Here is a 25,856-nt window from a genome sequence, read left to right as displayed (position 1 = left end):
ATATCTCTGCCCTCCTATCAGTCTCACTGTGGCTTCTTCTGTATATCCTTAATCATAGGAATTCTATTCAGCTAGACTTCCGGTGATTCTCAATGATGGTTGTTCTGTAGTTTAGTTGTAATTTTGATGTGGTCATGGGAGGAGGTGAGCACAGCTAGGATCACTGTCTTTCATTGCCTGATGTCCAATGTCTTGAAAACCATTGTTTCATGTATTATTTCTGTTTCTCTGCTTTGGTTATCTCAAGTGAGAGAGTAAATTTGGTCACTATTTCCCCATCTTGATTGGAAGTGTAATTGTCCATTAATATTTTAAATGTGAATTTTCTCACTTGAGTGTCAGCTCCTAGGGAGCATGGTCTGTGTCGTGTCTTGTTACCAATGAATCTTCAGTGCCCATATTCTCAGCACTCCATAAATATTTGTTGAATGAATGAACAAATGAAATAAACCGATTTGCTCTGGGAGGAACTGAAATAAAATCTGATATGTTTTAATCTCAATAGCATTTTTATTTCAAGAAAGGGCATGGTCCCTTTTACTCTGGGTTTATATAGGTTGAGAGTATTTGTATTTCCAATATAAATTCCAGTTTGTAATAAGAGGACAGTTGGAATGACTGTGCCATTTGACATGCATGTTAACTCGTGAACACTGTAACAGCCTTTTCAGAATGTGTTGAAGACTTTTCTCAGGCTCCCTGGAGAGCTTCATAATCCCTGTGACCATTGAAAATGCATTTCTCCCCTGTAGCACATTATGAGAAGCTAGTTTGAAAACACGTTATGTGTTACTCTCCTCATTTACTTCTAATATCAAGTTGAGCAAATCTACTCTTGTCTAAAAGTTTAAAGCCATGGAAATTCTTCTTCCCATCAACTTCTGTCCTTACTTAGGACTCTAAACAGGAGTTCATTAAGACTTCAGTAAGACTTGTCTTGGGTGAAAAGAACTTTTAGTCCCTTCCTCAGAGAATGAGCAAACATGATCCTTCCCAAACATCCTCAAAGTAAAGGAGCTAATTACACAACTCTCATGAGTATTAAAGACAGCATGAGTATGCTCCTTAATTTTAGACTCCATGTCGACAGCATTTTTTTATCCTCTCTTTGTTCAGAAGGTTAAAGCATTGTTACATCACATTACTCTTTGTTTAAGATGAGTTAACACTATACCATGTCTATAACCCAAAATGAATCCAAAGGTGCTACCTTTTCTTTTATTTTTTTAAACCAGACAACCTGCCAATTAACTTTAGGGATCTTCTATAACCATATGAGTTTCCAAAAAAATCTGGATGATGGGGGAAAAAAAAAAAGTTGGGGAAAGAACAGGGAGGAGACTGTCTGTCTCCGTGACTGCCTCGCTGAAGCTCAGTGGGAAGAACCAAGGCTTTGGAGTTGTCAAGATGAGGAGTTGAGTTCCAGAGCCACAGCTCAGGTGTGACCGACCAGCCTACAAGGGAGTGTGCCAACCTCCAACCTCTTCTTTCATCTTGAAAATGGGAGTATAACTACTTGTTTATCTTACTGAATGATGAGGCCATATGTTCAAAACACTTTATAAACTGCGAAGTATTAGACCAACATAAGGGTTTGTTATTATTGTGTGACTTCCCAGAGCTGAACAGGGTTCTATTCAGCTACTTGACAACAGGTTACTGGGGGAGCTGGCACAGTGGAAATAAGTCAGCCCTGTTAATTACTTCAGAGGCATGCTAGTTGTAAAAGTCTGTGCAGTTCAGCAGGTTAGATAAAATATTATATCAGTGAATCACAGCACTCCCTCATCTTCTGAGTTTGCATTATCATTGACCTATTTTTCTGTGTTCTGTCTCTCCTGTCCCATTATCCTTGAAGAATAATGTGGGGCCTTGCTGTGGGCATGATCAGTTTTAGGTGCCAGTAGCTATGATGATATCATCTTTCACTGGCACAGGATTCAATTACTCCCTACCACATTCTAAATTGGCTGAACAGCTTGGGGGCAGTTTTCACACCTGCTAGTGAAAAATCCACTTTGGTTCTATGGATCAAATTCTATTACCAAGAACTGGGGGAAGGAGAGAGAGGCTTAAATTTTCTCAGTTGTAAGGCTTTATAAAATTATTTTAAATCAGAGGGGCTCCTAGATATTTATTTTGTTATAAAGAGATTTTTATGTTTATATATCTTGCAACTCGAAATTGACCCATGTAGTGAATGGTGAAAAAAAGCAGACACCTCTAAAAGAAATAGGAATGAGTTAAAGACAATATGGGAAGAAAACTCTAAACAACTCTAGAGTTGCCTTTCTATTAAAAAATGTACCAAATCTAATGAATGTATTAATTATGAAATGTTTAAAGATGCAGGAATCCCTTGTGTAAAATCATCTGTCATTGTGTGTCAGGTAAATTGAAGTTAAACTTGATAAGCACAAGTTTCTGTTACTGTTTGGTCAGGCCTCTGCATTAAAGCAAACCAAAGATTGCAAATGTTTTCTTAACATCATTTCATCTAAATCCCCTGATGGAATTTTTGTTTGTGATCTGCTCCTTTTCTGCCCGTTTTCTGAGTGTGTTATATATAGTTTCAATCCATATCAAATGAAGGAAGCATTGATTTGACTTGATTTAAGGCAGCAAGTGGTAAATGCAGCTGGAAGTTGATTCATGCCTCTTCATTGACTAGAGCACGGCCATCCAGTTGACACACTCTTGTCTCAAGGCTGAAGAAAACAAATAGGGAAACATATGTCAAACAGATAAATGACTTTGCTGTTTTGAGCTCTCTGTGGAGGCCATTTGTTTCCTAGATAAGGAAGACTGCTCTTCAAAATCATGAAAAGATAAGCTAGAGAGAGAAAAAGAATGAATGTGGAATTGGATGCCTAAGCATTTGGAAAAAAGCAAACTGAAAGGATTTCTCTCTGGGAAGAATCTTACTATGTGGATCTGCCCTCCTTTCACCTTAAACATGTTGGAAGCAGCGGTTTTGCTTTGCCAGCCTCAGTCCTAGCTGGGACCATGTCCTGAAGGCTCTGTCTCTGGTATTTTAAGTGGTTCACAGTGGTATGCTGTTGTCTTTTAAGCTATTTCTAGGGAGACATTCCACAGCTGCTCCTGTTGGAGTGAACGTTCAGGGGGAGAAGGAGAAGGAAAGGCTGAGTGATTTGAGAGCCCCGCTTAGTCCTCTGGCCTGAAGTTCCAACAGTTTGACACCAGCACAGAAACCCACTGAAAACAATAGCCCCATGGCAACCCAGTGCGTCTGGTGGAGACTTGCCCGTAGTACATAGTTAAATAATTACTGTATTTATGTTTCCCATACATGCTTTGTATTTTCCCATTTGCACATGTTTGCTCATGTATTGCTTTTTCTTCTCCTTGTTAATTTGCATGTCTCACCCATCACCAAGGCCCCATCCAAATGCCACCTCCTCCAAGAGGTCACCCCCCTTTTTTTTTTCGCTGGGTGGGAATAATTTCTCTCCTCCGAGCTCTCACTGAATCAGAAACAGATCCTGCTGGAAGAGCCTTGAATCCAAGGAAAGTCAAAGGGACTGAAGCAAGAAAGAGAGATTCCTACCAATCTATCCCCTAGAGCAGTGGGTTCCAGAGTCCTGTTTTCTATAAAATTAGTAAACAAACAAACAGGGTGAGGTGCAGAGGGCTGCTGACATAGGATGCCGATGTTTAATGTTGTACATACATCTATATAGCCAGTATTCTACTGAAACCATCCTATCTTTTATTTTACTTATTTTTAAATTTGTATTAAATTTATTGGGGTGACAATGGTTAGTAAAATTATATAGGTTTCAAGTGTACAATTCTGTATCATCTATATATTTCAATGTGTTCATCACCCAGAGTCTGTTCTCCTTCCATCACTATATGTTAGACCCCCTTTTCCCTCTTTTACCACCCTCTTCCCCTCTTACCCTCTGGTAACCACTAAATTGTTGTCTGTGTCTATGATTTTTTTGGTTGTTTGTCTTATTCAATAAGTCAGAAAAAGTTGAGAGCCATATGACTACACTCATATGTGGGATATAAAACTGAAAAATGAAACCATTCTTTCATAAAAGCATGTTAATATCAAAAAAGTAAAAGGACATTTCAGAATAAAAGTAAGTCTCTAAATTGAAAATATTTAGCTTCAAGACCCAGAATTACCTTTCAATGTCTCTATTTCTAGCCTTTTTTTCTGTATATATGTATACAAATACATACCCACATTAAAAAAAGAAAAAGATAGAATCATGCCCTACATAGATTTTGTATCCCTTTTTCTTTCTTAACATGAGGTCATGAATATGTCCCCATGTCATTGAACAACCTCCCAAAATAGGACTTTTCATAGCTGCATTGATACAGTCTTATTGCAGTAGAATGAATTATTCTCAAATATAAATTGGACTTGTCAGGACTTCCCTGTTGTATAGTGTATTTGTCAAGCATGGATACCTAGATTCTCTAGGTACTTCCTCAGCAGCTCTCCCTCAGTTGTGGTACAGCAGCAGTCTGCTGTGTTTTAAAGAATATACCTTTGAATTAGACATGAGATTCGATTTTGATAATAGCTGTCACTTGCCAAGCTACTGCATTGTGCCAGATTCTGTGCCGGGCTTGCCTTATTGTAAGCATGCCAAGCAGGGCCTATCTCGTCAGTCCTTCTCTGGGCATAGACCCCACAGAGCAGGAGGCTTTGGGCATGTTCAGACCACGTGGCTCTGCTCTTAGCTGATTCGATTAGAGTTGAACTTGGCCCAAAGGCAGGGAGGGAGTCTGCTGACCTGTAAAGCTTTATTAAACCAGGGGTTCTTGATTCTGGCAGCACACATGGACCATCTGAGAAGCTTTAAAGAAACACTGATACCTAGCCTCCTCTGCAGACAGTGGAATCAGAGTCTCTGCAGGACTTCTAAATAGGGAACAGCTGGGATAATCACACTGGTGCTCGCAGAAATTCGAACTGGGAGGTGCAAAGAGGATGAGGCCCTTGGTGGCAGATGCAGAGGGTCAGAGATGCATGGAGGAAAGTCACAGAGCGGATCTGAGTCAGTCTTGCAAACAACTAAGGAGAAGAAATGAGTCAGGAGGAACTCTGCATGAAGAAAACATGCAACAGAGAGGGTAAAGTCACCAGCTGGCCATGGCGAGGGACTGGGTGCAGCGGGTGCAGACACATGGAGGGAAGTCACGTTACCCTCCGAAGTAAAGATGTAAACACTGCTTCCCTGAGGTACCAAATCAACCGTGCATCCCGGCACCACACTTTCATCAGTCCCAATCCTGCGGCTTGATTCTGCCTGTGCTTACTTGTGGAGTTAAGAGGGCATCCGTTTTCATTATTTGCGGATCAAATCAGTGGCCTGCTTCAAAACAGTAAAAAACGTTTATTAGTTCATATTAGCTCAACTGAAAAGTCCAGTGGGAGAATGGGTTTCAGGAGAGGCTTAACCCAGCTGCTGAACAAAGTGACCTCACCCCTGTTTCTGGTGGTTTCTCTGCTCTGCTGTCCTCGGGTGTTAATTTTATCTCAATTTAAATTTAATTTTAACCCAGTGGTACCTCGGTGTCATGGAGGGAGTCATGCACGATCTCTGGTCACGCTCCCCACATAAGAACGCAGGATATGGTGAGGCCAAAAAGGAACACCCACGGAGCCATAGATAGGGGACTCATACCACTATAGTCTCTCTGGCGGCTGGGTTGGAGAAACAGGAAACAGGAGCCACACTGTTCGCAACCCTCACTGCTCCGCATGCAGGCTCAGCCACCATCTTCTTACTAGCCCCATTATTTGCTAGCGTAGCCACGGCAGTTATATTAGTGGCCAATGGCTCACTGGTTACAGCTGATGGCCAACTACCCACAGCTGATGGCCATCCAATCACAGTTGATGGCCATTTACTACCTGAGCCAGCACCTTTCTATGTGAGGCCGAGAGCCTGAAAACCACTCTCTAGGGCTCTGCCCCCACACTCCACCCCTACAGGCTCTCGCCTCACAATCTACGCAAGAAGTGTCTTCCGCGAGGGGCCCTGTGCGAGGAGCCTGGAGGTGAATGCAATATCCTGGACACAGCCAGGCTCTCTGGGCACAGCCAGGGTTTCTCAGGGCACCACCAGTCTCCCTGGGCACAGCCTGTGCCTCTCAGGGCACTGCCACTCTCTCTGGGCACAGCCAGACTTCCTGGGCTCAGCCAGGGTTCTCAGGGCACTGCCACAATCTCCTGGGCCTCTCAGGGTACCGTGCTGGAACAACAGCAGCTCATAGTCAGGTTGCTTACATATTCTCGATGGCGGCCGGTCAAGACACAAAAGCAAACATCCGCCAGTTCCACTACATGGTGGTAAGTTCCAAGCAAACAGTCAAAAGGTCCATTAAATTAGAGATGGAAGGCAGTTCTCCATAGTCCATAGTCATTTGCTAGGGCTGTGCATTAGCCTCACAATGTGTGCCCTCTCAGCAGGGCGAGGGCTCCAAGTCCTCCCCAACCTGGGGGTGAGGGCCTCAGCAAGCACTTCCCAGCCCATAGGGATGCAAGGACCTTTGCTTTCTCCGGCATATCCTGGTTGGGGAGCCATCCACGTCTTCCCACCCCTCCACAGGGGTCCAGCTCTCCAGCAGCCACTCCTCCTGGTCTTCCTGAGACTGAATGTTCATACACACAAACTGCTCCACTGCCCTTCGGGGAGCTTTGGCCGGCACCGTACTCTGCTTGCTGCGCCATTTGTCCTGCGGGATGGCCTCGGGGTCTCTGGTCCCGCTCCCCAAATAAGAACGCAGGATAGGCTGAGGCCAAAAGGCACACACATGGAGCCATAGACAGGGGACTCATACCACTATAGTCTTGCTGGTGGCTGGGATGGAGAAACAGGAAACAGGAGCCACACTGTTCACAACCCTCACTGCTCTGCTTGTAGGCTCAGCCACCATCTTCTTGCTAGCCCCCATTTTCTGCTAGCGTAGCCACAGCAGTTATATTAGTGGCCAATGGCTCACTGGTTACAGCTGACGGCCAACTAGCCACAGCCGATGGCCATCCAATCACAGTTGATGACCATTTACTACCTGAGCCAGCACCTACCTTTCTATGTGTGGCCGAGAGCCTAGAAACCGCTCTCTGGGACTCTGTCCCCACACTCGGTTTTCAAACATAATCTGTTCTGGAAGACTGTTCGAGTTCTGAAACGTTTGAAAACCGAGGCATAGTTTCCCCATAGAAAGTAATGCCAAACAGATTAATCCGTTCCAGATCTTTAACATCAACCCCTAAAATTGCAAATTTAGCATGAATTTTACTATCTAATGATACCATAGATACATAAAATGTACGGCATCCGTAAACTGAAATGTTTGTCAACGGAGACATTCGAAAACTGAGGTACCACTGTACTTTCTTGTTAATATCCGTCAGAGAAGACATGATCTGTGTTCCAGCATCCCCAGCAAATGTCCTCAGAGTCACTCTGATTGGATCAGTTCAGGTAAACCCTGAATCAGCGACAGTTGTCTGAAGTGGAATGTACTGGTTGGCTCTGTCTCAGTCTCGTGGCCACCCTAGAGCTGGGGGTAGCCATGGGAGTGTGCTACTCAGCTCTCTCTCGCGAGAGAACCTCAAGGTGTGTGGCAAGCTGACAGTTTCTGGCTGCCACATCTTCCCTTTGGGAACCAGTGTTCACTCCGAGGCCACGTTGTCCCCAGGCTGCTCCTAGCCACTGACTGGCACAGCCAGGCACTAGAGCCAGGCCATTCCTGCCCAACACGGAACTCCTCTCACAGGCAGTCTTTGCTGTGGCCTCCCTCTTGCCCTTGAAGGCTTCCTCAGGCTGTGCAGCCTGGTTGTGTGGGGGTCCCCCTGCCCAGTCTTCCCTCCCTCCCTCGCTTGTGGTTCCAGACCCTCCTCCCCTCTTAATCCTTCACAGAATTTGCCCTTGTAATTCTATCTTGGCTTCTGCTTCCCAGAGGACCCAACCTGGCACACTTGTTATCTGAGTTTCCCTTAATGAGTCTCTGATTTTCACAAAGGAACTCAAACATACTTTGCCCTGCAGGCACCTGGGTAGAGACTAGCCCCATTAACCAGGAGACCAAGGTTCCAAGCTGAGTGAGTGGCCCTAGGTCACCCATGCAGCAAGGGCCAGCCCTGGATTCCAAACTGGATCTTCCCCTCTCTGCAGCCCAGGCTCTTAACCAGCATTAGGTGCTGTCCCTTGTAGAGTGCTGAGGTGGCCTGAGTCACTCAAGGTCACCTGGCTTGGGGAGGAGAGGGTGAATCCCAGTGTGTGTCCACTTCAGTGGGTTTTTCTTGACTTATTCACACCTTGGGGGTCAGGGACAGGGTCTGTCATCCTCGCTGTCCCATGGAGACTTGACAGGTGACATGTCAACATGAGGGGCATTCGCTGCACATAAATCATCCTGGGACGGTGTTTAAAACAAAAAGCAGAGTCAGGCTTGAGAGGGATGGGAAAGCTGAAGCATGGCTGTGGTCAGATGGCCACCACCCAGAATGTGATGGCTTGGCCCCTGCTCCCTCTAGGCTGCGGTGGCTGTGAGCGCTCCCGTTTCAGTAAGCCGCAGATCAGTGAGGGTGCCTGTTCTCCTTATGCGAGCCCATCCCCTTTACTCTGCGGCATTGTCCATTGACGTGTCTAATTATGTCTTACAACTGCAGAACTCCCCCGGAGTGGCGGGGCCCTTCTGGTGGAATGAGGAGGAGGATTCCTCCATCTGTTTCCCCAGAGCTGAGGGAGGTGGGTGGAGTGACACTGCGCACAGGTGCCCAGAGAAAGGAGATCCCAGTGGCAGGTGCTGCATGCAAACTTGCCAGCCACAGTATGTGTTTAATTACAGAAGACTGAGGGGATTATTTTATTTAAGGTTCAGATGGACTTCTGAGCCAGCTCCAGAAGTTAGTTAGCAGGCCTAAGCTGCTGCGGTGGGGAGACACCTGGGTCTTTAGTTGGGGGGCAGCATGCTGGGAATTTCCTGACGTAAACACAATCACCTGCAAAACTGAGGAGGCTTTAATAGAGAAGTCAGAGCCCCACTCTCACCGCATCCTCCACGCTGATTAAATTGTTGTTTGGCAAGAAGCAGGTCCCTAAATCACAAGCATATCTCCTTGTCCTCCCAGTAACACTGTATTTCTGTGTGTGGAGATCTGGCTCAAGAGGCCCATGGAAGTGTCACGTAGAGAGGACTGCATAGAGTAGATCAAAATTAGGCTCTCCTTGGAACCAAATGCCAACATCAGCTTTACAGTTTGCAAAGTGCTTTCTACTATGTAGCCTTGTTTTCAACAGGGGCAGCCAGCAGTGGGCCCATTTTTTAAAATAATTGTACTTTTCAATTAGAGTTGAAATACAATATTATATTATTTCAGGTGCACACCACAGTGATTAGACATTTCTATAACTGAGGAGGTGATCACCCCGATAAATTTAGTCCCCCAATGACACCCATTTTAAAGTGAGGAACCTGAGAGCCGCTCAGGCCCCCCCAGACTGAGCACTGCAGTGGCCGTTGAGGACCCAGTCAGTGGGAACCACGGGACGTCTCCCCCAGGATGAGGAACGGGAGCTGTCGAGCAGTGGGAGGCTGGGCTGGGCAGAACCTGCCATGTATGGAGGGATGACATCCGTGAGGGGGCACATTGCTCTGGTGGCTAGTACAGAATGGGGAGCAACAGCTGCTAGTGGATTGGGAAGCAGCCACATCCACTTGTGGGCCCAGATTCAGCTTTGCGTAACGTTAAAAAAGAGAGAGAGAGAGAGAAAGGAAGCTCAGTATCCACAACAACTGAAAAACAATTGAATATTTATTGTACTCCTTGGTGAATTTCATTGTAAGGCACAGCAAATATTATAAAGTCTTCTCCCTTTCTCCTTCTTTCTCTCACTCTTTTGCTCCTTATTACTCTTTTACCATAGCCACTGCCTCCTTAAATGATTGAAAATAACTTGTGGAAATTTGTTTTCTCCTTTGTTATATAAGTACCTACCATGTTTCCCCGAAAATAAGACCTAGCCCGACATTCAGCTCTAATGTGTCTTTTGGGGCAAAAATTAATATAAGACCGGGTCTTATATAATTAATATAATATAACATAATAATATAATATAACATAATAATATAATATAATACCAGGTCTTATATTAATTTTTGCTCCAAAAGGCTCATTAGAGCTGATTGTAAGCAAGGAGCCCAAGGTCCTGATCAATATAGGGGTTTTACCAGGTACCTTGGCACATTGGGTTCCTCCCCTTGGTACCCACAACCCCTTGTCACATAATTTTCAGTGTCCTACCACTGTGACTCTGTACTTAGAGCAATTTGCTTTGGCCACTGGGATGTTTGCACATGTGATGCAGGCACAGTGGGCAGCTTGACCTCTCTCTCCAGATCTTAGAGCCCTTCTGCCACCATAGGAACAAGCCTGGTATAGTGTGCAGGATGAGGAGCAATACGTGCAGCCTAGATGAGCTGTTTGAGCTGAACCCCCTACACCAACCAGCCCAAGGTGTTTTGAATGCTGACTGTAGATACAAGAATGAGCTCAGCTGAGGCCAGCTGAAGAACCACCCAGCTGAGCCCAGCCCAGATTGCCAGCCCACAGAATTTTGAGCTAAATAAATAATAGATGTTTCAAAGCACTAAGTTTTGGGGTGGCTTGTTAGGCAGCGAAAACTGATACATAGGTAAAAGGGAAAAAGCTATTATGAAAGGCACTAAAAGAGTACAGCTTTTCACCTGGTGGCTCTTTTAATAGCTAAGAAAAACAAGGGGCTGTGATATTAAAATATTGCCTAAGCTCAAACCAACCCCAGCCCCAGACCCCCCCAGTATGTAAGCAAGGAGCCCAAGGTACTGAATCCTGAGCATAGCCACCTGGTAGGGACCCCCTGAGAAATCAATGCCTGGCACTGCCACTCATAGCCATTCTGGACAGCATTCATGGCGTCCCCATGGCCAGCACAGATGTGCCTTTAGAATGAGGACGCAGGTACCATCTGATGATTTAGAATTCCTCTTAGTCGTGTCCTGGCTATGACAGTAAGAGTCAAAAGGTAGTAGCATGTTGACACCTAGTATTTCATAATGCCCCCCAGAAACCATGTTGCTCCTTTACAGGCCTGAGTTAGTACACTTGTAGTAAGTCTCTCTGATTTGGTATACTTTTACTCTTTTATCAGTGCAATTTGCTAGATGTAATTTGCCATTTTCTCTTTATATGATATTGTTCATATCAAGTATTAAAATATTACTGTTAAAATAAGGCCTGAGACAGGGATGGTGTAGGAGGCTGCCAAGCTCGCCCCATCCCATGAGCACTTTGAAATGTACACCTGTACATAGAACAGTGACTCCTGGGAGAAAACAGGGTGATTGCACAGCTTCTGAACAATAAATGAAAGCGACCAAAGTAGAGAAACTGGCAAATTATCATAGCTATGGCTCAGATTTACTGAACACTCACTCAGCACCAGGCTCTGGACAAAGGGCTTCACCGGCCTGATGTCCTCCATCCTCAGTGCAGCTCAGGGAGATAGCTGCTGCCGGTCCCAATTACAATGAGAGAACAGTCACCTGACCAAGCATACAGTTATTAAATGTCGGTGTTAGTAGCTACAATTGTTTCTTTTTCTTTTTTTCTAATTAAAGTTTATTGGGGTGACAACTGTTAGTAAAGTTACATAGGTTTCAAGTGTACAATTCTGTAATACATCATCTATATATCACATTTTGTGTTCACCACCCAGAGTCAGTTCTCCTTCCATCACCATATATTTGATCCCCTTTACCCTCATCTACTGCCCCCTCCCCCCTTACCCTCTGGAAACCACTGAACTATTGTCTATTTCTATGAGTTTTTGTTTCTTCATTCGTTTGTCTTGTTTTTTTTACTGTATTCAGTTTTACATACCACATATCAGTGAAATCACATTTGTTTCCTTAAAAAGAGAGACTAATGATGTGTGGGCTAGAGAAATGAGGAGGCTTCATGAAGGACACATATCACCTGCTTTAAAGACAGTTGGGATTACCACCTGTTAGCTCTGTGACCTTGAGCATCTTACTAAACTTCCTTGGGCCTCAATTTCTTTATCTGTGGAATGGGGGTGATCATTTCCTCTTCCCAGGTGGTTGGGGGAGAGAATTGAATGAGAAATAGAAAGCTCCTAGCATAGCGTTAAGCCCACACTTGAATCTCAATCCTTTTACTTTTTCTTCCACTGGAAGAGACTAGATCATTTCGATTTCCAATGACTATCCAGTAGAATTCAAACTGCATGAGAATTTGGGTTTTCAGTTATCTTGTTTACTCTGTATCCCCAGAACAGTACCTACCACGTCACGTGCACTGAGTACATGTTTCTTGAATTGAGTTCCATATTTCTGTGAGGCTGTCATTCTGTGAGATGTGACTACCATTTTCCCGAAAATAAGACCTAACTGGAAAATAACCTCTAGCTTGATTTCTCAGGATGACATCCCCTGAACATTAGCCCTAATGAGTCTTTTGGAGCAAAAATTAATATAAGACCTGGTCTTATTTTCAGGGAAACACGATAGCAGTGGCATCCTAAGTGCTGGTTGGTATTGGGACTAGGAGGTATAGGGGACCCAGGAGTAAAGCTTTGCAAAGAGGAGGGGAGAGATCCACTCTCATCTCACTCAGTAGCCCTCCAGGAGCCAAGGAAAAGGGACTAGCCATGCGTGTTCTTAAGAGCTCAGCCCTGGTCACGCAGCTTGGAGGAGCAGCTTGGAAGTGGCTGGAGGTGCCGCATGAGTGTCCTAACAGCAGTCCATGGATGCAGCTCCTGCCTCTCTTCCATCTCCCAACAGTGGCCTGGACTCTGCCTGGCAGCCCTGACCCATCTGCCCAGTGGCCAGGCTCAGAAAGAATCCTTCTTTGATGCCAAATATCAGCAGGGCTCTCTGACGGTGTCAATTATTCAAAAACAAACACAGCACTATCTGTGTCCATTTGGCACTGCTGGCATCTCCCTGGGCCCAGAAGCTGCCCATTGTACCTCCACCCCAGGCCTGCCTGTGGTTTCCCTAACATGAAGACATGTCCACTCTGAGCATTTTGCCTTAGTTGGAGAGATGATGGGGTGAACAAGAGGCTTTCAAGTGTGTATTTGAAATCAATTTGCTCCTTGAAGTGGCATGAAAACAAGTCTCAGGGATGTCTGCTGTGAGGGGATTTCCTGGGGGCCACACAGCCCATCTCTGCTAATGACCTGCAGCTAATGGCCTTTTACACCTTTCATTCTGAAGAGATTGGCAGAAGTGTGATGGGGTGGAGGTGGGTCCCTGAGGAACAAGGGCCTTTTAGAGGTGGCTTCACCCACAAGGCACAGCTTCTGAGAATCAGAGGTAAGAGAGGAGGTGGCTGCAGTAGCTCGTACAGTGGAGGAGACTGCTCTGGGGGTATGTTGGGCTCCTTGATCTGAGATCAAAGAGATTCAAGAGGTTAAGTTGCCTATGACCCCAACCAGCTTCCTGAAATCTTTGAAGGAAATAGGTGTGGCAACATATGTTTTGGACTAAAGGCCAGAGAAAGGCATATATACCAGCTGTGATCACAATACGGTGAATGCTTAAATTAAAAAAAAAAAAAAATTACAGTAAAAGACACATTGCCATTAATCCCCCTCAAAATACCCTCCCTTGCTTTGAACACACTTATCCCATCGTTCTTGCCATTTTCTGAAGCAGTTCTGGAAGTCCTCTTTCATGAGTGTCTTTAGGTGCACTGTCGTGGCTGCCTCAGTGTCTTGAATCATTTTGACTTTGGGGCAGAGCCAGAAGTCGCACGGTGCCAGATCCAGTGAATAAGGTGGATGAGGACACACCATAATGTTTTTATTTGACAGAAATTGCTGTACCAGAAGCCATGTGTGACATGGAGCATTGTCATGATGGAGGATGATTTACGGGACACTTTAAAATGTACCTTCTCTCAACCGTATCTCACACCTGACTGACTGCACCGAACAAGTTGAAACTTGTCACACACTGTTACTGAGGCTTGATGCACCACTTCCCGTATTGAAGATCACTGCCTTTCCATTGAATGGCACTCAGCAGCAGCAGTCGCCATATTTTGTGATCACAACAGAAAGGCTCCATGTCACATATCACTTCTGGTATATGGCAATTTCTGTCAAATAAAAACATTACAGTGTGTCCTCATCGATCTTATTCATAGGATCTGGCACTCTGTGACTTCTGGCTCTTCCCCAAAGTCAAAATGATTCAGGACATTGAGGCAGCCACGACAGCTCAACTAAAGACACTCATGAAAGAGGACTTCCAGAACTGCTTGAGAAAGTGGCAAGACAATGGGATAAGTGTGTTCGAAGTGAGGGGTAGTATTTTCAGGGGGTGTGGGGACAGAGTCCCAGAGTGTTGTCACACAGCAGCCTAGCCGTTTGTCCCTACCATCCTTTCCTTAGGGAAAGAGGGTTGCGGGTTGTCCCTCTTAGGGGTTGAGTTTTATAGGTCTCCTCTCTTGGTCCCAGTATGCTGGGTCCGCAGTCAAAGACGAGTAAGTTTCCTCAAGGGAGGGACGACTTAAGCCAGACGGGACCCCAGGGACCCCCATGAGTTAGCCTTTGAAACTAGGAGGGATGCCCCTCCTCCAATGTTTCCTGGGAGCTGCTGACTCCTGCTTCAAGTGACCAGCACCCTATTGTGCTAAGGAATGATTAATTGAGTGAAACCATCTCACTCCCCGCTTGGCTCATGGGATGATTGCCATGAGAGACCTGCTCCCCCAGGGATTGTATACACCGCACCTTGTTCACATGGGGACAGCATGCACAGGTTGCTTTGGGACAATATGATTGGATATTGGGAACATGCTAATTGTATTAGTGGTGTAAGAGTTTTACAGACCCTGCCCAGAATCATGTGATGCCTATTGTAAAAAAGCAATAAATACCCACGACGACCCGATTCGGGGCTCCAGTCTCTTGAGGCTGTGAGTCCCTTGGTCCTCTGTGGTTTCTCTGCATTCAGTGTCTCTGGTCTCTTTATTTCTATAATAGAATTTAGCCCTTGCCGCCTCCCTCGCTTTCCCCACTGCTTGTGTTGTGCAGGTTGCAACATCTCCAGAGAGCAGTTTCCAGGCTCTCCGCCTCACGTGGAAAGGTGCTGGCTTGGGTAGTAGATGGCCGTCAGCTATGGCTAGTTGGCCATCAGCTGTAACCAGTTAGCCAATTAGCCACTGATATAACTGTCGCAGTTGCGTTGGTCAGTCAGTTGGTTGGCAGGCAGAGAAGCGTACAGCAGGTTGCAGGTCGTGTGGCTCCATCCTCCAGTGACACTATAGTGCCTCCAGTGAGATTACAGTGGTATGACTCCCCTACCTATGGCTCCGTTGGTGTTCCTTTTTAGCCTCACCATATTCTGTGTCCACCTGCCGAAAGTGGGACCAGAGACCCTGCATTATAGTCACTTTATTCAGTCAAGGGATAGTCAAGAAGTTGTTTTTCATAACCACTCTGAGCGAACAGAAGGGAAGAACAGAGGGGGCATGAGTTTTATCATCATCACCTGGTCAATGACCTCCTTTCCATGAACATATCTTGGCACTCAGCAGCAGTGAGAATTCAAGGGGCTGGGCAGGCTCTGAGTGTCAGGGGTCTTCAGAGACTCATGCCCATCAGTTTCCATCTGGCCTGAGCACTCAGTGAGCCCAGCTGGCTATTTGGTGATGGGGTGCAGGAGGAGAGAGGAAGGACTAACACTGGAAAAGCACCTTCTGATTGACAGGCACTGTGCCATGGTTGGTATTCGTTTCCTAAATTTATGCCTCAAACATTGTGCATCCTTTCTCAGCTGAGAAAAATGGAAGCCACAGAAAGTTGAACCAATCTACCCAAAGTCATAGAGCTAGGAAGGGGCAGAGGTTGTTTGAACGTAGAGCAGTCACAATCAATGTTTCTTCCACACCCTGCTCACTTTCTGAATTCCTAGGAATGTTCAGACTCTCAAGGGTGTGTTGGTGAAATTTCTGGTCTGCCTCAAAACTAGATTAGCTATCCCTTCTAGGTAAATTGTTCTTTCCCTGAAGCCACGAAGAGAGAAATGGTGGATGTGCTAATGACTGCCACAGAGCAGGGCCTCTGTACAGGGCAAAAATGCCTAGCCAAGGAGTCAGGTGGGGACTTTTCAACCCATGTATCATCTGCCTGTCAGCATGCTGGTATTGGACTTTGTCAGACCAGAGAAGGGTTGCTTGCCAAGTCCTGCCCCCCACATCCACCCAGACAGTGCCTATTTAAATGAAGTGCACCAAGGCACTGCCTTGGTTTCAGTTTTCCTGGAAGCACACCTAGAGACAAATACTGGAATGCAAGTCTTTTCTAGGAGATGATCCCAGGAAGCACTGGTAAGAAGAAGGGAAGTAAGACAGGGAAGGGCACAGATTGTCCGGGTGTGTATCTAGATGGTCATCATTGAGTACAACTAGAGCGCAGCACCACTGGGGAGCTCTGAACACAGTAGAGAACGGTCCCCTGAGTCATCCTGGTCCCACCGCCCCGTTGGCCATCACTAAGGGTTGTTCCAGGGGCTCCTCTGCTTGCCTGCACACAGGCTGTGTGCTCCTAGGGCGGCAGAAAGCCCGTCTGCAGGGTCACACTGTTCCCCATGGGCTGTCCTGGTTGCAGTATGTGCAGGGTATGAGGGCATGGTGAGGGCAGTGCCCATCCAGGCATCCTCCAGGCGAGCCTGACACCATGGATGGACACTTCCGTTCTGCTGGATCTCATTAGCTCCAGCACTCCTCCATGTTCCAGTCCCTCCATTCATCAACCGCAGGATGAATGTAGGCATTCACCTTTGAAGTTGTCCTCCCACAGTCTAAACTGGGATCACTTCTGGATAAAAAAACCACTGACATGAAAATACTATCGTGACAAATCCGCACACGACTTTATAATCAAGCCTGGGGTCTGTTCCTGGCTCTGATGTGTATCTGTTTCCTGTAGCCTTTCTTCATTTCCTGCCTGTTTCACTTCTCCACCATTGGAAGCCAGTAAGGAAATCCAGGTTTCCTGGCTTCCCACCTTCCTGTTATCCTGTGGGCCTCTGGAAGGCTGTTGGTGGAGTGGGAAGTGGGTTTCCCAGATCTGCACAGGCCCAGGGGTGAGGACTTTGAGGTGGGCAAAGGCTTGGCTGGGGGCCTCGTTTTGAGGTGGTGCTTGTTCATTTATTGGGCGTGACCAATGGAAATCATGGGGGGCTCAAGCCACCCTTGGTATTACCCCCAGCAAAGCTGGATTCTTGCCTCTGCTGAGTCCCCAGATCTCAGAACTTGCAGCCCCTCCTCAACACTCTTCCTGGACCACTGGTTCTATAGTTTTGCTTGTTCTCAGGCTAAATCACCAACCTCAAGAGGAACTGAAGCAGGAGTTAGCAGAAGTGTAATAAGTTAATTCAAATCAGAAACCCCCAAAGGCAAAACAGTGACTGAGTTTCAGTTTCCTCCAGCTCTGTTGCCGTTGTTCACTGGAGGTTTTTGATTCTAGTACTTTCCAGTTACTCTTTACAATTTTTGCCTAGAACCAAAACAGCTCCTAAGGAGGGTAGCTGAACCCTGCTGCTCCATTTGACACTATCAGTATAATGAGGTGTAAATCCCACAGATGTCCCTTGGAGGCCACATAGTAATTTATACCAATTGATGTCATGAAAGGAAGTTCCTGATCATCTGTGGTGTCTCGTTGCAATCTGTCCTAGTCCTATTTAGACAAGTTTCACCCTGAGTGTGTGCTGACACGAGTATAAGTGCTCTTTTGGATTCTGCTCAAAAGCCCCAAATAAGAGTGAGAGATGGGCCCATGGAGGTCAGACCTGGACCACCATACAGGGGTGAGGACATGCTCCTGTGGTTCACCTGGGAGGCAGACTGGCCAAGAGGTCACAGACATGCTGTGGGGAGAGAGTCCCAGACAGCAGTTTCCAGGCTCTCAGCCTCACGTAGAAAGGTGCTGGCTCAGTTATTAGATGGCCATCTGCTGTTACCGGTTAGCTATTAGCCACTAATATAACTGCTGTGGCTACTCTAGGGGTTGGTTGGTTGGCAGAGAAATGGATGGCAGATTGCGGCTAGCAAGTGCAGTTGGCAAGCGGATTGTGGATTGCTGATCGTGTTGATCCTACTTCCTGTGTCTCGCCCGGCCGCCAGCCAGACCTAGGTGCAGGAAAACGCCTCGCAGGGGTTGTCGTGCGGGGGACCCTGCTCGCTGCGCCATGTGTCGTGCAGGGAGGCCTGCGGGGGTCTCTGGTCCCGCTCCCCACATAATGCCAATGAGGCCAAAAAGGAACACCCACGGAGCCATAGGTAGGGGAGTCATACCACTATATTCTCTCTGGCGGCACTATACTCTTACTGGAGGCTGGATCCACACTGTCCACAAACCGCCATCCACGCTTGCCAGCCTAGCCGCCATCTTCTTGCTAGCCCCATTCTCTCTTCTCTTCTCTCTCCTCCTCTCCCTGCTAGCGTAGCCACAGCAGTTATATTAGTGGCCAATGGCTCACTGGTTACAGCTGACGGCCAACTAGCCACAGCTGATAGCCATGCAATCACAGTTGATGGCCATTTACTACCTGAGCCAGCACCTGTCTATGTGAGGCCGAAAGCCTGGAAACTACTTTCTGGGGCTCTGCCCCCACAGGGGTACTGGCGGATGTTTGCTTTTGTATCTTGACCATCTGCCGACGAGACTATAGTGGTATGACTCCGCTATCTATGGCTCTGTATGTGTTCATTTTTGGCCTCACCATGTCCTGCATTCTTGTGTAAAGAGCGGGACCGGAGTCCCTGCATAACACATGCACTTAAGGCCAGTCTCCTTGGGCATGAGTCCTCACACTGACCTTTACAGGCTGGTAGCCTTGGAAAAGTCACTACCCACAGTGCCTCAGTTTATTCATCTGTATGTAACATGGGGTGAAAATCATGCTACTTCCTTATATGGTTGGTGGAAGGGTTAAATGAGTTACTATTTGTAAATTGCTTGGAAACATACCTGGCACATAGTATTTGTAAGGGTAAAATTCAGTAAATCAATAACGCAGTTAGACTTAGCTAGTTTACAGTTTAACTCACTGCAGAGCTGGCTATCTAGCTACCTGTAATTAAACTTAGTTTGCATTTTGATCCCGTCTGATATTCAGCTGTTTTCTCTTTGTTTCTCCCCTCACTGATTAACTTAAGAACTCTGTTCGCTTTCTCAAGGCTACCCATACCTCCTTAAGCCATTTAATTAACAGGTTAATCCTAACCTGGAAAGAGCAATTTTTCAATCCTCAGGCCTCCCGACACCAGACTCCAATTTGCAACTCCCTTGTAGTTTTTACTGGTGATGCATAAAAGCCCTAGGCCAGGGTGGCTGAGTCTGAGTACAGACCAAGTTCAGAGTCTGGAGATAACATTATTTTCAAATAGATCAGACCCCAGGAAAAATTGTCAGCTCTCAGACCTGCCTGACTGGCTCCCCTTTTCCTGTATAAGAAAAAGCTAACCTGAAGTTAGGTGCAGCTGTCCACTCTAAGACTCTACCCTGGCAAATTCCTTTCTGCCAGTATTTCTTTCAAACAGAAACCTGTGGTAGCTGTCATCTTTGGACACTGCCATGGGCATTCTCTCTGCCCAAACTTTAATAAAACTTCCTTTTTTCTCCTACTTTTCTGAGCATGTGAATTCCTTCATCTTTTGTGAAAAACTAGGGGTTAATTCTATACCAGGACAGCATTTCTCAAATCAGAAAATTCTCTTATTTTCTTTTTCTGCCTACTCCAGAGAGGTTCTGAGGGATGGACCAGGGAAGACACACACAGACCAGTCAAACAAAGACAAGAACTCAAGAACCACATAAGGAAACAGGTAAGGAGAGAGGATTGTCACCTGATGTATTAAGTAGGACTCTTTGGGCTGCAAGGAACACTGGGCACCTACTCTGTACCAGGTGGCATGCTCATGCTGGGTTTCCAGCAGTGACCTGTAGAATTTACTGTCATGGCGTGGAATTAAACCCTGGTCGTTCGCAAAAGGTGAAAGCATTCACAGACTTTATAAAGTGGGAGAGTGAAGGAAGTTTTTATTAAAGTTAGGAAGAGAGAGAATGCCCATGGCAGTGCCCAAAGATGATGGCTGCTGAGGGCAGTAAGGAGAGAAACATGGGCAGGAGGTGGGGGTGGGGGAGTCACCAGGGCAGAGTCCAGAGTCTGCGAGTGGACACTGCACCTAACTTCAGGTTAGCTTTTTCTTATATAGGAAAAGGGGGAGTCAGTCAGGCAGGTTTGAGGGCTGACATCCTTCCTGGGGTCTGGTCTGTTTGAAGATGATGTTATCTCCAGACTCCAGATTCCGGATTCGGACTTGGCCATCAAGGCCTGGGGACTTTAATGTGTCAGCAGTAAAAACTGCCAGAAGTTGTAAATTGGATTCCAGTCTCCTGGTGTCTGAGGATCAGGACATTGCTCTTTCTAGGTTAGGATGTTGTTAATTAACAAGGTATGAGTAGTCTTGAGAAAGGGAACAAAACAGAGTTCTTCAATTAATCAGTGAGGGGAGAAACAAAAAGAAAACAGATGAATATCAGGATCAAACTGCAAACAAACTAAGTTTAATAACAGGTGGCTAGATAGTGAGCTATGTAGTGAGTTAAACTGCAAACTAGCTAAGTTTAACTATGTTATTGATTCCCTATATTTCACCCTTACACTTACCTTTGAATGTGTGGATACAAACAAAACACAAGTAAACAAGCAAATAAATAACTTCAGAGTAATGAAGACTATGAAGAAAATAAACAGAGTGGAGTGAAAAGGAGGAGTGGGGTTGGGGGCAAGTTTAGATTGGATGGCCAGTCTCTCCGAGCAGGTGGTGACAAGAAAGGACCAGCCATGTGAAGCTCTGGAAGGAGAACTTTCCACACAGTGGGAGCAGCATGTGCAAAGGCCCTGAGGTACACAGGAACCTGGAGAGTTGAAAACATCAAGAAGGCTGTGACGGCTGGAACAAAACAAGGAAAGGAAAGAGTGGAAAGAGACCAGTTTGGAAAGGCAGAATGAGGCCAGATCACACAGGGTCTTGTCAGGTATAGAAAAGTAATCAACTTTTAAGGACCTCTGTGGGCTTGAAGCAGGACAAACCATTTTAAAACATTTAGAAACGGAACTCAAGGGAGCTTAGACAAAAAGAGGAATTTATTAAAAGACCATGTGAATGTCTCAGGGAAGCCATGGCAGGAATAGAGCTGAACTTGAACACTGGAGGGCAATTTTCCACCCCCACAGCTGGCTTTCTCTGTACTCTCTAAACCCCAGTCCACATGGTAGAACATGACAGCCAACTGCTTCTGTATTATATGAGCTTGACTTCTACAGTCCAGCATCCCAAGGGCAATGTATCTCTCAGTTCCAACATGCCTCAGCTAAGGACTTAGGGGCTGACTTGAGCCAAGAGTCTATTTCTGGACCTATCAGCTATGGCCAGAGTGAGGCAGGGCCACACTCAATAACCTGGTTGCTTCTGAGTAAGGATGGGGTCAGATTGGGGGAATAATTCTCCAAAAGGGAGGTGAGGGTATAGGGTGGAGTAACAAAGTGTCCAAGTTGCCAGAAAACGAAAAACTAAAGAATATACCTAGAAGCAAGCTCAGAATTTATCTCTGAGCTTCCTGGGAGCCAAAGCTAAGAAGAAATATGAATGGGCTTCAGAGTTCTAATCAGCTAATAAAACGTGGTGGAGCAGATAATAGGAGAGAAAAGCATTTTCTTCTACTAAACCTTCTTAAGAGGTTCTATATGGAAGGAAAACTGAGAAATATGATGGATGATTCATCAGCAACTATTTAATTTAGGTTCCTCAGATGATTTAGGTTTTCAAAATGTGTGGAGATTCCCTCTTGCCGAGTTCTGAAGGTAGAGAGGCTGTCATGGAATCTCAGCAATGTTGGGTGGGTGAGATGTTTATGGGAAACCAAAGTCATGTCCCACTGTGTTTCTTTCTGATGACCTGATTGGTTCCCAGAGACTTCAGCACAAGGGTTGAAAACTCAAATGCCAGTGTGGCAGACCAGGGAGATATGTGTGAAGTGGGCTGGGTGCGAGGAAAAGCCATTATGATCATGGCAGATGTCAATCCAGTTCAGTAAACAAGGAGACCTTAGGAAAAGCTGCTCCTCTGCTCTAGCCAAAAGTGGCCTCTAGGGCAGATTGACTTTCCAAGAGGAACTGGAAATTCTGGATTGTTAACACATGAATGTTGACAATTAATTTAAATCTGTTTAAAAATTCCAAAAGCCAAGCAAAATACAGGTGAGAGGTGAATGTAGCCTGCAGCCATGGGTGTGGTGTATAGCCTCTGGTGTCCCTGTGACCAGTTAGCCTGCCTTCACATGAAGGACACAGTGGCTCAGCCTGCTGTTGGTGGGAGCTGGGCACAATGAGAGCCCTGAGTGCAGAGCCCCGGCTCCAGAAGCCAAGCGTGTTGCAGCCCTGCCCGTCTCACTCCCTCACTCTCCCTGTTTCAGTCTCTGCACTAGGCCCCCGGTATCCAGTGAGGAGTAAAACAGAACCATACTTACTCTCAGATGGTTTCTATTCCAGTCAGGGAGCCAGACTTTCAGCAACAAGCTCCACAATGAAGTAGTTGTAAGAAGTGCCAAGAGGGAGACCTTTAGAAGGCTGTCTTGGGTTTTTACAGCAGATCTGACCTTGTCCCAGGGGGCGGGGTGTTGTAAAAATTCCCTCGAGGAAATGACTTAAGCTGCAATCTTAAAGAGATTATGAGTGGTGGGGGGGAGGGGGTGCTGTCATTCCAGACAAAGGAAACAGCTGTGGTGGCCCAGAGAGAGGAAGGGACTCATCACAGGAGGACAGCATTACCAGATGGGGCTGGGCAGAGAAGGGAGATGATTTTGTTGGCCCTGTTGAAGACTTAGAACTGTTAAGAAAAATGATCCAAACTTAGAAATTAAGGCAAAAAGGAAGATTATAGGTTTTTCACATGTCGGACTAGAGCATTATTTACTAAGCCTACCCAAGGATGATTTAGTTCTTTATGAGATTGTACCTTTGTTTGATTTTGCTATTCACTGATTGGTTCTGATTTCTGTGAAGTCTATGTGCATCTGTAGGTAACTGTCCTCCTGCAGAGAAACAAATGATTTCTGTCAGGTAGAGAACATAATCCCGAAAGTTATTGCTTTATCATCCTGAAGGACTTTAGTCGGTTTTGTTTCTAACTTAAAAAATGAATAAATAAATAAAAACTTACTTCCATACACTTTTCCTGAAGGACTATATAAAACCCCTTGTCATCAAAAGCTTTTTGAAGCAGCTCTACCATACCACTGGCTCTCATTAATGAGTTAAAGAAATATATCACACATTTATTCTATATCAGTGTAAGACATGTGTTTTCAGAAATCACTATGTTGAAGAAATCTGCGTCCCCATGTGCATGACAGCCAAGACATGGAAACAACCTAAATGTCTAATAGACGGATGAATGGAAAGAAGGAATCCTGCAATTTGCGACAACATAGATGGAAATTCAGGGCATTATGCTAAGTGAAATAAGTCAAATACTATATGATCATACTTATATGTAGAATCTTAAAAAATATGAACGAATAGATACAGAGAACAGGGTGGTTGTTACCAGAGGTGGGGGGTGAGGGGTAGAGGAGTGGCTGGAATGGGTAAATGTGGTCAAAAGGCACAAACTTCCAGTTATAAAAATAAACAAGTCATGGGAATGTAAAGAGCAGCATGGTGACTATAATTAACAATATAGTATTGTGTATTTGAAAGTTGCTCATCACAAGAAAGCTCTCATCAGAAGAAAAAAATCTGTAGGTATGTGTTGTGGCAGATATTAACTAGACTTATTGTGGTGATTATTTCACAATATGTAGAAATATCGAATCATTATTTTGTATACCTTAAACTAATACTATGTCATATGTCATCAATTAGATCTCAATAAAACTGGGGGGGAAAGAGTTGGGTTTTATTCTTCTGAACATTGTTTTTTGACAGAAATTTCTCCTAATCGTGATGAGAAACTGCAGAGGGTTTTAAGCAGACAACTGCCATATCAAATTTGCCTCTGGAAGTGATGTTAATGTTCTTCTGAAAAAATTAAGAGACACAGGCTCCTATTTTGACTGTAAAATGAGGGGCCTTTCCCTCTTGGGACAAATAATTTGTTTGGTTGAAGACCAATCTGCTGGTGTTATCATCAAGTATAGGTTTATTATAGGGTCTTTCTACAAATATAGGAGACTCTAATCATTGTATTGTCCATTTTGTTAAGATTTAAAGCAGAGAATAATAATTCATTGGGATCTAAACTAATGAATTCCACTTATAATAAAGTGTTTTAGAAAGCTTTCTTTTCTCCTGGGTCTCCCTAGGAGGCCCAGCTCCAACAGAAGTGGAACCACTCTGCCACTGGGCAGATTGCTCTTCAACTGTGCAAAGTGTCAGAAGATTGGGCCATTTTTTTAAAGTGCTTAAAAAAGGTGTGTGTCGGGGGGTGCAATACCAGCATCCATTTCCATAAATCACTGAATATGAATTTAAAATCATCTAGTTGGAAAAATGTTGAAATTGCACATGATAATTGGACAGTGAGGGAAGCAGGACTGGGACTACAGAAAGCAGACCTGTAATTGTTCTGGAGCTTTTGGTAGTCAGAATGAAGGGACCACACAAGCTGAGGCAGCCACACAGATCCAAATGGGATGTCAACTAAGAAAGTCACCAGGGGGCCGGCCTGGTGGCCTGGTGGCTCAGGTGGTTAGAGCTCCTAGCGCTGAAGGCTGCCGGTTCAATTCCCACATGGGCCAGAGGGCTGTCAACCACTAGGTTGCCGGTTTGACTCCTCGACTCCCGCAAAGGCTGGTGGGCTGCGCCCCCTGCAACTAAGATTGAAAGGACAACAATTTGACTTGGAAAAAGTCCTGAAGTGCACACTCTTTCCCAATAAAGTCCTGTTTCCCTTAACCCCCCCAAAAAAAAATCTTGGAGAAAAAAAAGTCACCAGGAATTATGTTAAAATATTATCTATGTTATCTCCTTTAATATTCACACACTCGTAGGTGATTTTTATCACCTTGCCTCAAATAGAACACTAGAGCTCTGAGAGGGTTTGTGACTTGCCAGAGGGCATGTGGCTAGTAGGTGACTGAGGTGACTTGAATCTAAGTGTTTTGAATTCAATCACATCAATATGTCTCTTGTGATCTGCAAACGTTCTCCACTTCAGGTGTCATTTCTTTCAGTATTGATACTCCAATAAAAATATTCAAACTGATATAATAGGAAGACTATGACCACCTCCATCCCCACCCTACAGAATTAATGCTCAGCTTTAGGTAATTGACAGATAATTGAATTAGGAAATTATGATTCTGTCATCCCTCCCTCCCTGCCTATATTCCTTCCTTTCTCTCCTAAGTATGTATCCTACAAGTTTTTGCTCAGACATCATCTACGCAGTACAACCTCTCATGGCTATCCTGCTTAAAATTGCACCACCATGAGCCCTAAACACTCTTATCTGTCACCCTATTGTATTTTTTCTTTTTTTCCCCCATAGCACTTATCTTTTAACATACTATATAACTTACTTATTATCTTTATTGTTTATTGTATGTCTTCCCCTAATAGAATTTAAAATATCACAAACGCAAGAATTTCTGTCTATTTTGTTCACTGGTGTATTTCATGTGCCTAGGAGAATATCTGGAATGTAGTAGATGCTTAATAAATATTTGTTGAGTGAATAAATAAATATATACCTGTTATATGGCCATATG

General features: G+C 45.2%; 1 long non-coding RNA gene across 1 annotated transcript in view; it reads left to right on the top strand.

The window, feature by feature from the left end:
* The first annotated feature begins 14,280 nt into the window (after nucleotides 1-14,280).
* LOC141567248 (uncharacterized) overlaps nucleotides 14,281-25,856 on the top strand; it is a 128,792-nt gene continuing 117,216 nt past the window's right edge. Inside the window, exons 1-2 of the long non-coding RNA XR_012489742.1 lie at nucleotides 14,281-16,402; nucleotides 19,823-19,906. This is a non-coding gene — a long non-coding RNA (uncharacterized LOC141567248). The remainder of the gene's footprint in view (nucleotides 16,403-19,822; nucleotides 19,907-25,856) is intronic.

The sequence above is a fragment of the Rhinolophus sinicus genome, linkage group LG10, assembly GCF_036562045.2.
Source record: "Rhinolophus sinicus isolate RSC01 linkage group LG10, ASM3656204v1, whole genome shotgun sequence".
Lineage (NCBI taxonomy): Eukaryota > Metazoa > Chordata > Mammalia > Chiroptera > Rhinolophidae > Rhinolophus > Rhinolophus sinicus.
Note: the sequence above shows the minus strand (reverse complement) of the source record. Positions and strands in the feature narration are given on the sequence as shown.